The sequence below is a fragment of the Lonchura striata genome, chromosome 9 (assembly GCF_050655825.1).
Source record: "Lonchura striata isolate lonStrDom1 chromosome 9, ASM5065582v1, whole genome shotgun sequence".
NCBI lineage: Eukaryota > Metazoa > Chordata > Aves > Passeriformes > Estrildidae > Lonchura > Lonchura striata.
Window position 1 is genome coordinate 8,471,475 of NC_140711.1, and position 16,657 is coordinate 8,488,131.

At 42.2% G+C, this 16,657-nt stretch overlaps 1 protein-coding gene across 6 annotated transcripts in view; it reads right to left on the reverse strand.

The window, feature by feature from the left end:
* Positions 1-16,657, reverse strand: part of SPSB4 (splA/ryanodine receptor domain and SOCS box containing 4) — a 118,881-nt gene that overhangs the window by 35,587 nt on the left and 66,637 nt on the right. The window lies entirely within an intron of this gene.

Sequence of the window (16,657 nt, forward strand, 5' to 3'; positions counted from 1 at the left end):
AAATGACTGATTTGTAGCTGCAGGCACCTAGTAAGTTATGAATGATTGCTGATGTAAAAGAACAACTCTACTGGGGATGACAGTAATTAGTCTTTACAAAATTCAGTGAAACACTGTCAGGGAGAACAAGACATGTAAGTAATTTATGCACCAATTAAACAATTGTTAGAACTTGCAAAAATTCAAACCAGATAAATATTGCATATAACATGCAGCACCTGTGGATTTAAAATCTTACAATACCACTTTTCTTTTTTAGGAAATATCTCTTAAGCAAAGAAAATAACACAGTGTTGTCAGCCTAAGTTACTTTTACCATCACCTATTGTTTTCTAAAATGTTTCTCATGTACTGTGAAATGATGTAAGTGGCCTCCCTTTCTCATTTTAGAATGAATAAGAACTAAGACACAGCACTGAGCTGTTTGTATGTTAGGCCAATATATCTCACCTATTATCAACTATTTAGGACTGTATATAAATGTCACTAGATACCATAAAAGGCTTTAAATGCTCCTGATTTGCCAGTCCAGCTGCAGCTTGCCATTAAAAAAAAAATCATTTTGTTGGGGTTCAGTTATTCTTTACAGGGGTCAGCACATCAAGCTAACCAGATGAAAAACTGTGCCTTGAGAAAAAGCATAAGGTGTCACGACCTGGTTCTACTTCCTGTTAACCAGACAGGCTGAGGCTTACTCAGCTATCATCACACACTTCACAGCCTGACAAGCAAAGTATTTCCTTTTAAAGTAAACATTTGAATTACATATTATAAAATGCAGTCTGTTTTAGCAGGTGCTTTGTCAATCCCTGCCTTCTCAAGTTTTGCCTTACCTACTCAGCATGGGGAGAACATGTCACCAACAAGAACAGACCACGCCAAAATTCTCCCCACAGCTGTTCTGGGTAAACAGGAGAAGAAGATTTAAGCTTTAAATAAGACTTTCAAAAGGATATTCTATATGGATAAACAAATACAGAAAGGCAGGTTTCTCTTCTCTAGCAATCCTAGGAAGGGTGCATCTGTGTCCCAACAGCTGCCTGACCTTCAGATACGGTATCAAACACAGGAAAAGGACTGCAAAGGGCACTCTGCCAGCATCTCAGTGCCATGCTCACTGGCAAGGCTGGGAGAACAGGTGGGACCAGCTGCAGATCCTGCCTGGTGTGTGCAGCTCCCTGCTCTGCCCTGCCCACCTCGCCCACACAGCAATGCCCAGGGGCTTTCACTGCATCTAATAAAGCTTTACACAAAACACTGGCTGAATATTGGCAGAACAAGTGTGTCCACAGCACAAGAGAGATGTTTAGTAAATCCAGGGAGACAAATCTCTGCTGAAGAATTTGAACTCTGGAGCTGCTTCACCCTTATAATGTCATTGTCTCCTACATTCACCAGCCTTTGTAGTCTTGCAGTTAATTCATTCCCTTCCAACAGGATGTCAGCTAAGTAATAACAATGGGAGAAAAACCTTAAAGGCTAAGAGAATTAGCTGTATCTTATTAAAGCCATGAGGTCCTGCATTATTCATGCTTGGACAGGAGTACACTCAGCTAAGAGGGCTACAGGGAACTCGAACTCTGAAGCTCCCATGATTTGTAGCCATTAAAAAGGTGAGCTGCATTATTTTATCTGAAAGCAAAAGATAGTTAACTGCTGCATCTCCTACAGAGGCACATGTAGACAAAGGAATTTTCATAGACAATGCAGGAACTTCTGTTGCAGAGTTCACAGAACCTGACTGTTCTCCCTCAGGCACAACAAGGAAACATGAAGGAATATTTAAGCCAACTGATATTCCTAAAGACAAGAAAGAATTCTTGGCTTACTAGAAGATGTCAGTGCATGTGGCTATTATACAGGTGCTTCCGTGGGCCCTAATTAGACCATCAGCACTCAATGCTGGCCAATACATAATCCTTTAAATTAATAAACCTACAAAAAATAGCTACTTTGTACTAAAAGCAGCCCTTTACACTTAAGCTATTTACATCCACTATGAAGTGCCAGTCCAAACTAACATTCATGTTTGCAACCTTCTCTCTAAAAATACACCCTCATAGTACAGTAGCTATTATTTTTCTACAGTATAATCACGGAAATGGCATGACTGCATTACTTCTAGTCCATATGTGTTAAATAAGTGAGCTAATTTTGTAGAAAATTTCACACCCGTGTCTGAAATCTGTTACAATACAGTATTTACTTTTTACTTGGCCTGTAAACCATTAAAACCATAACGCCAAATCCTGCAGACAAAACTTACATTCACTGAAATACCAATTGCAGAATTTTGAGCAATGATATTCATGCCACAGACAGTGTTGGTGAAGGAAAGCTGAAGAACTTCAAAGAATTATTTCCTATTTGACAACAAGCTCTTTTGAAGGGTGTCTGCTCCCTTAAACCAAACTTTATAATTTGGCTGCTCTTAACTATTTCTTCATTCTTTCCCATATGCAGATATGAGCTGTTGCATAATGTCTTTAACCACCCACATCTCACAAGCAGAGTCTCCAGAGCAGATGAAATATTGATCCCTCTTCTTCCTTCTTCTACACTATAAGTCTAATGAACTATTGATTCTTTCCTCCTTCCCCCATTTTCTGTTTTGGCTATGCATGCCCCTCCTCCACTGTCTAAATCTCCTTTTCTGTGCAGCCTTAGGCTCATCCTGGTCCATTCTGTCGGTATCTGAGGCGCTGCTCCTCTGGCCTGTGGTGGGTGTGTGACATCAAAGATCCTGAGTCAGAAATGCAGAAATACAATTGCACGTGGAGCTGTGTCCAGCAGCGAAGAGCGTTGGAAAGGAGCTGGTTCTCATCTCCACACACTGAAGCTGCAGTAGGACACAACCTGCCACCTCCTGCCCTCCCCATGGCCTGATCCCACAGCCACGAGAGCCACCATGCTGGCCATCCTGCTGCCAGTGAAGAGCCTTCCGTTTTTCCTCATTTTGTAAATCAATCAAGATACTTACTGTGGTACTCCGCAAATCAATTCCAATATGGATACTCCATATTGGAGTATCCATATTGGATATTCCAATATGGGTACTCTGCAAATCAATTCCAAGTGGCTTTCTTTGATTCCTTTAAAAGTGAAAACTGTGAGTTCAATCTGTTACTGAGAGGGAAATATTTAATACTCCAAACCTCTTTGTTTATCTTTCTATCCCTAACCAGCTTCCTTCTTCCCCTGCTCCAAAGGTTGCCTGGGTGCAAGCTGCCCCCAGCTCCAGCCCTGCAGCACAGTGTCCCTGCAGCACGGCCACCCCAGCACGGGCAGCCAGCAGCTCCTTCTACCCCACCCATCTCCGAACTCCAGCACCCTGGGACACACAGAGGCATCGGTCGTTTCACTGTTTACAAGAGATTTAGCTGTACTTTCCCCCATTGTTCTTCACTGCTGACAGCTCCTCTGCAGGCAGGGCAAATGAGGAGAGAGTACTCCAGCCCAGAGATGTGGACAGAGAAGAGCAATGTGCTTGACTGAGAAGAGCAATGTGCTTGACTGTTCCAGACAATCTCCCATAAGGAGTTTTCAAGTAAATGTCTTCTATTATCCTGTGCATGTATGGTCACTTACCTGTCAAATGTCATTTCAGCCAAGAGTTTTCCCTCCACACCTTCTCTCTGCAGGTCACCAGAGTGATGAATTACTACTTTATTACAGCAACCACCACAGATCTTTCCATTCATGCATCATACTTTCCTTTCTCAAATCCCACTCTCCTCTCCAGAGCATACAGACATTAAATCCCATGACAAAGCTCTGCTATAAACTCATTAGCAAGTGTCACCCCAGTCAAACACCTTCCTTGCTGCAACCTGTGTAATATTCACCATAACCAGCTGAATCCAGCTGCTTTATCACATGCACACAGCAGCTCTGCAGATCTCAAGTATTTAGAGCAAATATATTCTCTCTGACTTGTTATTCTATTCACAGAAATGACAGCTTAAAAATTGTACTTGCTTCTTAATATTTGGAGAGCAATAGAAAAGGATGTGCAAGTCTGCAAATATTTTGGGAAAGATCATCTACGACCTTTACCATAAAGAAACACCCATTTTCAAACCCTCATTTCATTAGCACAAAGTAGAACAAGAAAACGTTAAATAACGGAATTTGGCTCCCATAGGTAATACAAACCAAGTTAGAAGTTTGTAAAGAAACCTCCTGCCATGGTTCGGCAGTGAGGTCCTGTCATCTGCCTTGCCTTTTGCTAATCCACTCGGCCGTTTGCCGGGCTGGAACAAATTCCTCCAGCACATCCACAGAGAAGCTGTTTCTTCCATTGCCTCAGAGACACAGACCTTGGCCATGCCTCAGCTTCCTGCTCCTGCTGGCAGCCACTGAGTCCTGCTGAGCTCGGGGTCAGCTCTGGGCTCGTGTCTGGCTGCGCTGGCAGCGCGGCCAGAGCCGCTCTCGAGGAAGGAGCTCCTGTCCCTCCCGGCTCCCACATCCCCGCAGGTGCGACCCCAGGATCAAACAGAGCAGTCCTCGTCCAGGCTGCCCAGTCCCTCCCCTTTTAAAAACATAACATCTACTAACATTCAGCAAATGGGGAATGAAGGCATTAAGCAGGTTTATCACCACTCATACCTTCTTAAGTTTTGGTAGGATTGCTCACAGCCTTCACTGTAAAACCAGTATTTGTCTGTTCTGGTTCTTTGTTAAAAACATTTATCTGTAGAAATCTCTCTGACTGCTCAAAACCTGAATTAGAGTAAGTTTTTATGTGTATGAAAAAAGAAATCTGTAATTTAAGCACTGGACTAGGAAGAAGTTGAGTGGGCACAGACTCCCCTATTGAATATGAGGACACAGAGGATGGGGGGCAGCAGTGTGACCAGCAGAAAAGCCCTCTGGCAATCCAAGGACAGAAGTCCTCACTCTCAAAGCATTTCTACTGAAAGATCTGGAGAAAACCAACAAGAAAAAAACACACCCAGCTTGCCCACCTAAACAGCTTTGAGCCACTTCTGTTACTAAGGAAGAGGATGAGAACAAATATTAACACAGACTTGTAATGGTTTCCTTTGGGGTCTGCTTTTTGATCAGACACTAAACTATTTTGCTGAAGGGGAAAAAAGTAACTTGGTTGCATAGCACTCTTATGGTATACATTATTATCAATAATATATAAATATTTACAACAAAAGAAATTAGCTTGACATTTAGAGTTTGCTTTTACAAACTGACTTCCCTCCCTCAATTCTAAGAAGGTTTTAGGAGCTCATGTTATTATGAATGATCTACTCAAATACTATTTCCCACCTGGAATAGCATTTGACTTCTTTAATATTCCTGTAAACTTATATGTGAGTGCTTCAGATCTATTACTACTAAATAATTTAATTAACATGTGTCTCCAGACCTGACTGCAGCAGGAGACCAAATGAAATGACTGAATGCAAAAGCCATTGTTGAATCAAAGCTACAGGAGATGAAAGGCAGCAAAAGTTCCACTTCATCAGCCCTACTTCTGTAGCTCGCCCAAATCCCAGCTCCCACTCATTAAGGAGGCCACAAACAGCTCCAGAGAATGATTTCCTCTAGAAGGTTTAACTTCTCTTGGGACAAAGTTGCTCCTTTCCTTACCAGGCAACAGATCCTTACCAAGAAACAGATCACTGCACCAGCAGCAGCAACCCAAGGGTGGTGGGAAACATGCTGGGATGAGCTGCCACCCCCCAGGATAATTTTCACACAGCCTCCTCCTCTCCCAAAATACTCCATGTAACAGAAATCTCATTGTTGTGGCTTCAACACAGAGCGTGCAGATGCTCACCAGATGCTGCCAGAGTGGGAATGAGGTGGGAAAAGGAGCTTCAGCTGTTCCAACCATGACAGGGCTTGATCCACTGCTATTGGAGTCAGCAGAAGAACATCACTGTGCTTCATGGCAGCAGTACTGACTGACAAAGGCTGATCCTCCGCAGGCAGGCAGCCACAATGACCTAAAAAAAGCTCTGTGAAATGCGGCCTCATCTTTCTATCACTTCTCAGGCTCAGGAAATGCATCCACTAATTTGTCTTGCTATGTCCAACAAGAGATGCCCTCCCTGTCAAGAGCAGGTGTTCCCAGGCTGGGCAGCACAGGACACACAGATGGCTCCTGAGAGGCTGTGCTCTGTGCAAGGGCTTCTCCATTGCCTCAGCTAGGAATCAGATTTTATCTTCTGCTGATATAAACTGAGCATTGCTTACAATTGTCTGTCTGAGCACATTCCAAAGTGCATTGTCTCAATCACTGGGGCTCAAGATACTGTGATAAATGTTTTGAAAAACTAACAAACATTATAGCCTGAGTCATGGAAATACTTCAGTTCATCAGGACTTGTGAAAAGAGGAATAATGGAAAACCTGCCATGATGAGGAAAGAAAATGATACAGCTGGTAGCATGTATTGGACACCTAAAAATACTGTAATTACACTTTTGGCCATAAACATATTTAATACCTTGACAAATGTGGAAAGTTGCCCCACTGCCCATTGGGTTATCAACATTTATCAACTGATCTGGCTTGGCCAAGCTCCTGGCCTGGGCCCAGGGCTTGTGTGCTGCTGGTGCTGCACTGCGGGCCCCGATAAACCTCTGCAATGGATTTACCACGCTTGCTTGAGCTTGACAAATGATACCTGAACAAAGGCAAAAACCAGAACAAAAAGACTTTTTTTAAAAATTGTCTTTTGTACTTTAACAAAAAGAAGTTGAAGCAGAAAAGTCTGGTCATCTCAAGAGCTAGTTTTGTGCTTTAGGTTGCAGCCATCTAACACAGCTAAGAGGCAACTGCTGTTCCACTTGTCTTTTCCTCCTCCCAGTTTCCAGAAAACACTGCAATGAAGGTAAATAAAAATGGTGATTTCTAATGCATTAAAGGAGTATCCTGATTGATTTTTTAAAAACCCACAAATTTCCCTGGCCCTCAACAACTTTAAATACACAGACACATCCCAAAACAGATGAAAAAGAGAAGTAGAGATAGTAGGGAGAGAAGGAAAACGGGAAGGGAATTCTTAATCTCTTCTTTCAGATAATTATAACATGCTTTGTGACTTTTAGATAATTGAGAACACCACAGCTCTTACTAATAAGCACTGCTTCCATGTGAGCTGCACTGGGGCTTGAAAGACTTTTCTGGGAACCAAGATTTTCTTCTGAGAGTACTCAGGATAATTCTGCTTGCCTGGTGCTGCAATTAAAATTTTATAATACCAATACTGAGAGGGTGTGCATGTGCATGCACTTGTATACGTACTCTCTGAGCATTTGCACACATACATGTGTACATGGTACTTTCTATAAAAGGCAAATTATAAGCAGTGGTTAATGAAGCAGCATCCTCTTGATTTTCTGCTTGTAAAAATCCATATCTGCTTACATAAGCCACACAATTTCAGACCTCTGCACAGGTATAGGAATGGTGGATCTGACCTGAGCCTTATCAGTCCAATTCTTTCAAATGAAATCACTGAAATACAGCAGCCACCTGGGTCTACATGTATGACATTACCAAGAAGTTGCACAGCCCTTGTAAGGGCAATTGCATCTTCAAAAAATCATCTGCAGGTACTTTAAGAGGAAGAAAGAAAGAAAGATACAGGAAAAAAATTGCTTGTTTCAGAAGAAAGCGCCTGTAATTACACAGAAATCTCTGTGCTTGCATTAGATTATATAAAAGCTTATAATATTGTGAGTTTGTTTTTTTCTCCTCATTTTATGCAAACATTCTTCACACAAAACAGCTATTGAGCTGGCATGATGGAGAAATATGGGAAAAGACTGATCCCAAATGACTACATTGTCAGTCTTCAGTATTCCCAGTCTAAAAATAGGTTTTTAAGGGCTCATCAGTGCCACCAGGATTCTGAACTCCTGTTAAATCAGAACCTCCTGGAGTCCTGTCTCCATCAGTGCCAATTCAGCACATGAGAGAAGCAGCACAACCACAGTTCAGCAATTTACTATGCTCTAATATTCTAAAGATGAGGTTCAAGAAACAGAAACATACCCATTTATTCACTCTAAAACACTGTGGGGGTTTCTGTGAGCCAGGGGGGCTGGAAGCACAGGAGCAGGCAGTGCCCAGGGCAGCGTGGAGGGTGAGTGAGCCCTGCCTTCTCCATGGGCAGAAGAACTTATGTGGGGCTACAACAAGGAGCCTTCTGTGACTTTCCATTTGTCAGTCCTCGTGATCCAAGGGCTGCCTGTGTTTACCAGAAAGCAGATCAGTGAGTCCACACATGGGGCTGAAACACCCTGTGCTAAAGCAGGGCCAAGAGCTCATACCACTGCTCCTGACCAGCAGCTGCTCCAAATTATCACTTCCATGGAGAGCAACAGGTGCTCATTCATAAAAACCAGATTTATTCCCTGAGACTGTCTTGCTGAGGATCATTATTCACAGATACACATGAGGCCTGGATTTGATTTCTTCTCCTCATACTCTTATTCAAAGATTTTAAGGAAAAAATCCAACAGTCTGCAGCAACATGCCAATGGGTTTCCATCACCTTGGATCACAACTGGCCAGGGTAGAGCCAGACTCCAGCAGCACCAATCTCCCTGGGAGCCTCATGACTTCTCCACACAGGCTGCTCCTGCTTCTTCAGCTCCTGCATTCACTGACTTTATTTTGGTGCTCATACTTCCCAAAAGAGTATAATTTTCAGATTTCTAATAAAAGAGAAATAAAGTAACAAAAGGATAAAAGTTGCCCTCGATTATAGCAACACACCTGGAGATCCAGAATATGAACACAATTCCAAATATACAGAGGTACAGCACATCAGCTGAAACCAAAGTGTGGAGGGGTTGGAAACATCAAGAAAAAGGGTAAAATGCCCACAAGGATGAGGAGATGTCACACTCAGAGCTGGTGGAGCAAGTCCATAGCACTTACTGCAAACCCTACTGACAGCAGGGAGTGCAGGGTTTCCTCCTGCATTATACCACTACAAAGCCAAGCCACAGGAGTTTTCCTGTGCTGTTGGCAGCAACTCATTCCCAGGTTTTTAAAGCAGAAAGACCACAATATAGTCCAACAATCACTTAATCCACAGAAAAGGAAAAGCAATAAAGAATAAAAGAGATTTTCATGTTCCATATTGCATAGAACTGTATACAACTTCCCGCATATTCTTAATTATCTTCAATAATACATAGCATTCAAGTCAAGATTTTTTGCAAATTAAAATGTGACATTGATACAGGAGCACCATTTCCTGTAATACCAATTCCAATAGCCATAGGAAGCACTTATCACCACACCACTTGTACCAGCAACTTGAGCTGCTGTATGTGTTCCTAGAAAACACACAGGAACACAAGCTCCTGATCTCCACCCAGTTATGCCCTTCCTTAGCACAGTGCTCACCAGACAGCCCCTAAAATTTCCTATTTACTTGTATATGAAATATGCTGCTATTTTGGTTTGCTTGATTTTAGGTGAGAAGAGAGGCTCTCTAAAACCCATTCTGTCCTGGTTTCCCAGACTGTCCCCCGTAAACATTGTGTTAATTCATTCAGGTCAGCCCCTAAAGGCACAGCTAGCTCTGCAGAGAACACTATCAGCCTGTTCTGAATCAGCAGAGATGCTGGCAGCCTTTCAAGTCATCTGAAAAAGATGAGGTAGCTGCACAAGGAATAAACCCTTAAGTGCTCATCCAGAATTACCTCTGGGAAAGACCATGCATTTTGCACATGCTAATCCCAATAATTAACCCAAGCTGCTTATTTACAAACTTCTGAATACATTTTTAAATGCAAATAACAAATTTTACATTAAATACAAAGTCCTTAGAGGAAGACACCACATTTATGCTATACTGCACAGAGACAGTATGTTCACTTCTTTCCAGCCAAAGTTCAAAGGATCCCCAAAAGGATGATTCAGCAGTTAAGGCACATCTTTCAGTACTAAATTGGTGAATCTCCTTCCTCAGACCACACACAGTCACCATCCTCCTTTTGAAATTTGTAATGCGTGAAAAGTAGAAAAAAAAAAAGCATGAATCAGAAGAGGAAATTTTTCATTATTATTACTCTATGAATGAGAGAGGGCTGCTGCTCTGGCTGGCTCAAGTCCTGCTCTTCATTAGCAGCACTGTCACCTATACTCTGAGCCCAGCAACAGCAGGGACAGCAGACCTGCTGCTGCTTCAAGGAGGAAGACACTCACCAGAAGAACTAAAATTGCAGTTAATAATATTATTAGGTTCTAAAAACTTGGGAGGGAAACAAGGAGAAGAAAAACAAACCCCAAACAATGTAATAGCACTAATTAACTCATACAAGTTTCCACAGAGACACTATTTCCAGGATTAAGCATCTTAAACCCCAGTGTAGGAGCTCCATTTCCTGCTGGTTTTGAGCCACACATGGTGTGTGGCCCAGGACTGCCAGCACTTGTACACCAAATCTGGGGGCTCCTGAAGGCACAGGAGCCTGGGGAGCCACAAGCCAAGCTGGATTTTCAGGCTACCTTCCAGACCAATGTATGTGGATCCTACTGCACCCATGTTTGATGTGAACATTTCAAATATTTGTTTAACAGAATTACAGACTTTATGTTAATCTGAGAAGTTTCCAACAGATGCAGCAACTCTTTGAATATGAACAATATACAGCTAGGGTGAAATGAAAAAAAGATGATTTGGTGCTTTAGTTATTAAAGCATCTTTCACTTCATTCCTGCCTCCTGTAGCAGCACTAGCAAGACTATCAGAACCATATAAAAGCAACATTTTTGTTTTGCAACCAATTTCCATTTCAAAACAGCAAGTCTAGGCATCACTATTTGAATGATTTCTTAAATCCCATTTCCATATGCCAGGCAGAGACCTGCTTCTTCTGATCTGTACTGTGGAAGCTTCCAACCTACAGATCTGAGAAGGGCATGGAAACAAAGTACATACATTCTCCCTGGAGCTTTTTGATAAAGACTTGATTTGCATGGGGCATTACAAATTAGCCTTTTTCAAATGAATGCAAAATCCCTAATTTACACTATGCACATATTGTAGATTATGAAATTCATAATGTTGGGTAAAATAAAACTTAGCAGTTGTAACTGCAGGTTTCAACAGGGTTATTATGGAGTGATTCTCATCACTCTAGTAACTCCAGAAAGAAAAAGGGGCTTTCATAAAGACCCATACTGCTATTCCTGAAGGAACTAGCAGCTGGCCATGCAATGTTAGAGAGTGCAATCTCTTCCTCAGTTTCTCCTGGATATTTGTTGTCTCTCTGGCTCTTGTTCAGCCAGACAGAAAATAATGTCAAACCTCACACTATTCGTAGCTCTTGGCCATGTTTCTCATTTGCCTTTAGAAGCAGCTATTTTGCCTTAAAGCCTTGGTAGCATTGAGCACTCAAAATAAACAAACACATGATATGCAGGGGAAACTGGTTCACTTCACTCACCTCCACTTTCAGACTTTAATTGGAGACATGCGAGCCAGAAATCTTGAACCACAGACATACAAAAGCCATGCTCATAAAAAATAAATACAATCCCATTTTAGCCACATCCTCCTCAAATATTTCTGCAAGCAAAATTCAAGATTTCAACCCAAGATATCTACAATTAACAAGAGTAAGAAGAGTACCATGATGTACCTGTTCCTCATGCCACAAGTTTAGCCCTAGGTGCAGAAACTGCTGTGCCCTCATGTCTAGATTTTTATTATTAATATTTTCTAAAAGAAAGCCATATTAAGATACTAGTCCACAGTAACAGTGTGCAAGTTAATTGTTCCAATGTAGTTTGTGGAGGCCACAAAAACCACAGGGACACACATGATGTACACAAGAAGGAATACTGCCCTTTGCTATTTTAGCAGCATTAATCCCTTTCCCTCATCCCCTTTTTTTGAACAAGATGAGCTCAGAGTTACCCTGTGTGATGTCAGTGGTTATTTTGTGCTGATTACTGGAATCCAATCTCCAGACAGGATATATTTACAGCTGTCTACACTGTTTTACAATAAGCTGATGGATGACTCATCCGTTTTCCTCCTTCAGCTGAAATCACACAAAGGAAGATGGAGACAGAATGACAGCCCATGAGAAGCAGGGAGAGGCAAATTGCAAAGACCTTGCTCTGTGTTTAAAATACATTAGAATACAAGTCTTTACTTGCATATGCAATGACAAAAAAATAATCCTAGAACATATAAAATTTTTAATGTTTTGGTACATGTAAACCCACCAATAAACAGGCACTTATTCCAGAGTTCCAGTACCTGTGTCCCAGTGCCATGAGTGCACATCTCTTTGCCATGTACATTAAACAGCATGCAATAACTTAAAAATCAATTATCATAAATTTAATACATCGCAGGAAGATGAAGCGTCAGAAGAAACAAAAACTTGACATTTTCCATCAATGATCTCGATGGGGCAGATTTGCCAGCAGAAGAAAAACATGACCAGATGATGGGCTGATAGCACAGACTGGTGACAGAGACAGTCAACTCAGCAAGGCTGCAGGCAAGGAGCACGTCTGCTCCGTGTGTCAATGGGCAAGGATGAGAGTCTGCATTGCCACGGACAAATTTAAAAGAGGGTTAAGTATTCACAGCCTGCCTGCTCTCATTCCTGTCAGCATCAGCAAAACAGTATTTGCTAAAAGGCTGGAAGAGCTGGTGGTTTTATTTTGTTTTTTTTTTTTTAAACTGGCTAAGTCAGTCTATAATCACAGCCTATTACCTTAATGCAGGGTGTACAAGAGGAGAGCCTGGATCCCTAAGCTCCATCAGTAATGATGGATCAGCTGGCTCAGCAGGATGTGCTCGTTACCAGCTCCTGCCACAGGTGGGTTGGGCTCTTTGTGCAGATTTTGACCCGGCACCAGGAGGTACTCAAGGACAGTCAGGCATGTACCTACATGTTGATTTTCAGTGAATTTACAGAATCACTAGGTTGAAAGAGACCTTCAAGATCACTGAGTCCAACCCATGCTCCAACACCTCTGCAAGACCATGGCACTGAGTGCCACATCCAATCTCTTTTTAAACACATCCAGGGATGGTGACTCCACCACCTCCCCGGCCAAACAATTCCAGTACTTTATCACTCTTTCTGTAAAAAACTTTTTTCCTAACATCCAACCTATAATTTCCCTTGGAGTAGTTTAAGACTGTGTCCTCTTGTTCTGTCAGTTGCTGCTTGAAAAAAGAGACCACCCCCCACCTGAGTGGGGGGTTCTCCTGTTCAAAGAGTGCTCCTGTCCAAGCCGTGGGCTGTAACTTTTCCAGGAGTGTGCTGTGGGAGACAATGCCAAAGGCTTTGCTGAAGTCCAGGTACACAACATCCACAGCCTGTCCTGCATCCACCAGGCAGGTCACTTGGTCATAAAAGATCAGGTTGGTCAAGCATGACCTACCCCTCCTAAACCCCTGCTGGCTGGGTCTGACACCCTTGTCATCTTGTAAGTGCTGTGTGGTGACACTCAGTGTAAACTCTTCCATTACCTTGCGGGGTACTGAGGTCAGACTGACTGGCCTATAATTACCAGGATCCTCCTTCCCACCCTTGCTGTGGATGGGTGTCACATTGGGCAGCTTCCAGTCATCTGGAGCTTCCCAGTGAGCCAGGGCTGCTGGTAAATGATGGGAGAGCAGCTTCCTAAGCTCATCTGCCAGCTCCCTCATCACCCTGGAAGGGATTCCATCTGGTCCCATGGATTTATGAACATCCAAGGAGTTCTCTGACTATCTCCTCCTGGGTAAACAGGCTCCATTCTGCTCCCTGACACCACCTACCAGCCCAGGAGGACAGTTGTCCTGAGGACAAGTTGTCTTACCACTAAAGACCAAGGCAAAGAAGGCCTTAAGCCCCTCTCCCTTCTCCTCATCTGTAGTTACTGAGTTCACACCTGCATCCAGTAAAGAACAAAGGTTGGTTTTACCCTTCCTTTTGCTGTTAATGTATTTGTAAAAACATTTTTTATCACCCTTTACAAAAGTTGCCAAATTAATTTCTAACTGAGCTTTGGCTTCTCTAATTTTTTTTCCTACATTCTCTAGTAACCCACTTGAATACTTCCTAAGAAATCTGATCCTCCTTCCAAAGATGATACATCCTTTTTGTATTCCTAAATTCCTTCAAAACCTCGAAGCCCATCCAGGCTGGACGTTTGCCTCGTCGACTCCTCTTTCAGCACACAGGGACAGTCTGTTCCTGTGCCCTCAGGATCTCTGTTTTGAAGCACGCCCACCTTTCCTGGACTACTTTGTTTTAAAGGGCTGCTTTCCAAGGATCTCTCTGAATAAGTCTCCTCAACAGGCCCAAGTCTGCCCTCCAGAAGTCCAATGTAAAAGTCTTACTGATCTTCCTCCTCATTTCACCAAAGCACACACTGGAAGGATTTGGTAAATAGAGATGATGCCATGAACTGGGAATGGCACTCAGTACATGGTCATGGCTTTAGCACTTCAGATAATAGGAAAAGCCAAAATGCCTTTGCTAAACTAAACCTGAGGACACTGAAGTTTGACTTCTGTACTACATCAGTGCCCAGAAACATTGGACAGCCCAACACACAAACAGCTCCTGTATGAACTTCTGGAGAAATACCAGGAAACCCTGGAGCTGCTTGTAGCACAGCATGGAGTTAGAACCTTTAATACTTAATAAAAGACAATATTCTGTGCTATGCAAAAGGGATCCAACATGTTCATATTAATCTCATACCTCTTCAGCTGCAAGATACATTGTTGAAGCACTTGTCTGAAATCAAAATGGACCTTCTAAGCTTCTCTATGAAGACACAAGATTTAGCCTACCAGAAAGTTTTCTCTTTAAATGAATGATGTATATGGGGGGATTTTCAGGACCAAAATGCCTGTCCTCTTATTTTAGCACCCCATTTAAAAATTCAAGGAATTACTCAAGAACCACCAGAAAGCAGCATAAAAGAGAAACCCTACTTATCTTTATTACCCTACAAAACAAAGAAAAACCAAGATATTAATCTGGAAATGCTACCTAAACACTACCCTTCCATCAACAAATAAATAATCTCCATTAGAACACTTAATTAACAGTAATGGCCATAAGACTTTTGAAGTATTTGCTACACAGAAATGCTGCATCTTGAACAGAAAGTCTTCAGTACCACAGAGATAAGCAAAAGCTTCATGTGAAATCCTTTCCACTTTAAAAAACAAAGAAACAAACATTTCTATGTTTAAAATATCAGTTCTTGGACATCATGTCCCCAAACACATGCTTGCTACAATGTTTGAATACATGCTTACAATATGCAAAACAAAAAAAATCAAATTGTAGAAATAAACACATCAATACTGTTTTTTTCAATACTTAATATGCAGGGTAAACAAACCTAAGCAGGTGTATGTCAGCTCATGCATACAAACTCCAGGCTTCTGCAACGTTCAATGCTGAATTAAAAACTTCCTGTCAGCCTTCAGGGGAAGCTTTGTCAACTGCAGCTTCTAAAAGTCTATTCCTTGCTTATCTAGAAGGGGCAAACACTGCCAGTGCTCTCTACTGCCCCATGGAATTGCCATCTCCTTTAGGATATGCTCCTGCCTTGGATTATTTCTGCTAAGTCACAGCATTCCCTCACCATCTGCAAAGGCACAGGCAAGCTCAAGTCATTCCTCTTTTTTGGAGGCAGCTTAGAGGATGCCACTGATCCTCTCAAAGGACACAGCAAACTTGGCACTATTAAAGAGAACTGCTGATTTTCTCTGACTGAAGGAGAACAGGCATGGGAATAGCACATGCAAGAATTAACAATTCTGCTCACACACTACCTCATGGAGAAAAAAAAAACCCACAAACCAACAAAACTAAACAAACTCAATCAACCAACATCCAATTTGCAAACACAATAAAATACTGATACTACAACCTATGCAGTACAGCAATACAACCAGAATAACCCTACACACTAACCTGTCTTTGCAGAACAACTTGCTTTGCTCCAGGGGTATTGATTTTATTGCATGGCTGTAATTTAGGGAGTCATCCAAAGTAATTGCAAAATTCTACTAATTAGCCTCCTTGCTTCTAGATGTAACTTCAAGGTCACAACCAGAATCTACATCAAACTGGAGTTACAGAAAGAAATCCCTCACTGTCAAGAGTTAAATTATCTTTCCGCTTCCTTCCCCAAACATACACCAAAAAAAAAAAAAATCAATTCTTGATGCGGCCCATATTGCATTATTGATGTAAAGATGACATAAAATATCCCTAATTCCATTAGCTGCTGTCTGAAAGAAATGTTAGTAAGTACATGATATTTAATGACGAAGAGACAAGAACCCCATGGCACAGATCTCTCAAACCAGCCCCTCATCCTGCCTAGGGATCCATGGAAGCAGCTGCCAGCCAGGCATTACTCAAGGGCATCAGAGGCTTTGCACATGAAAAATCTGTCACAGGCTTTGTGCTTTATCCAGCTGGCCATGGAAATGACCCAGTATTAAGGGTTACTTTGCAGCATGTGTACCAGAAAACCTTTACCTTCCAGATGTGATGCAGAGGGAGAGGAGAGGCTGCCTCGCATGCCCAGGAACTGACAGATGCCAGGCTGGGCTGATTTTCCATTTCCCAGTGGAGAACACAATGGCCACATTATGTGCCTCATCACAGCAATAAACATGCTCTGA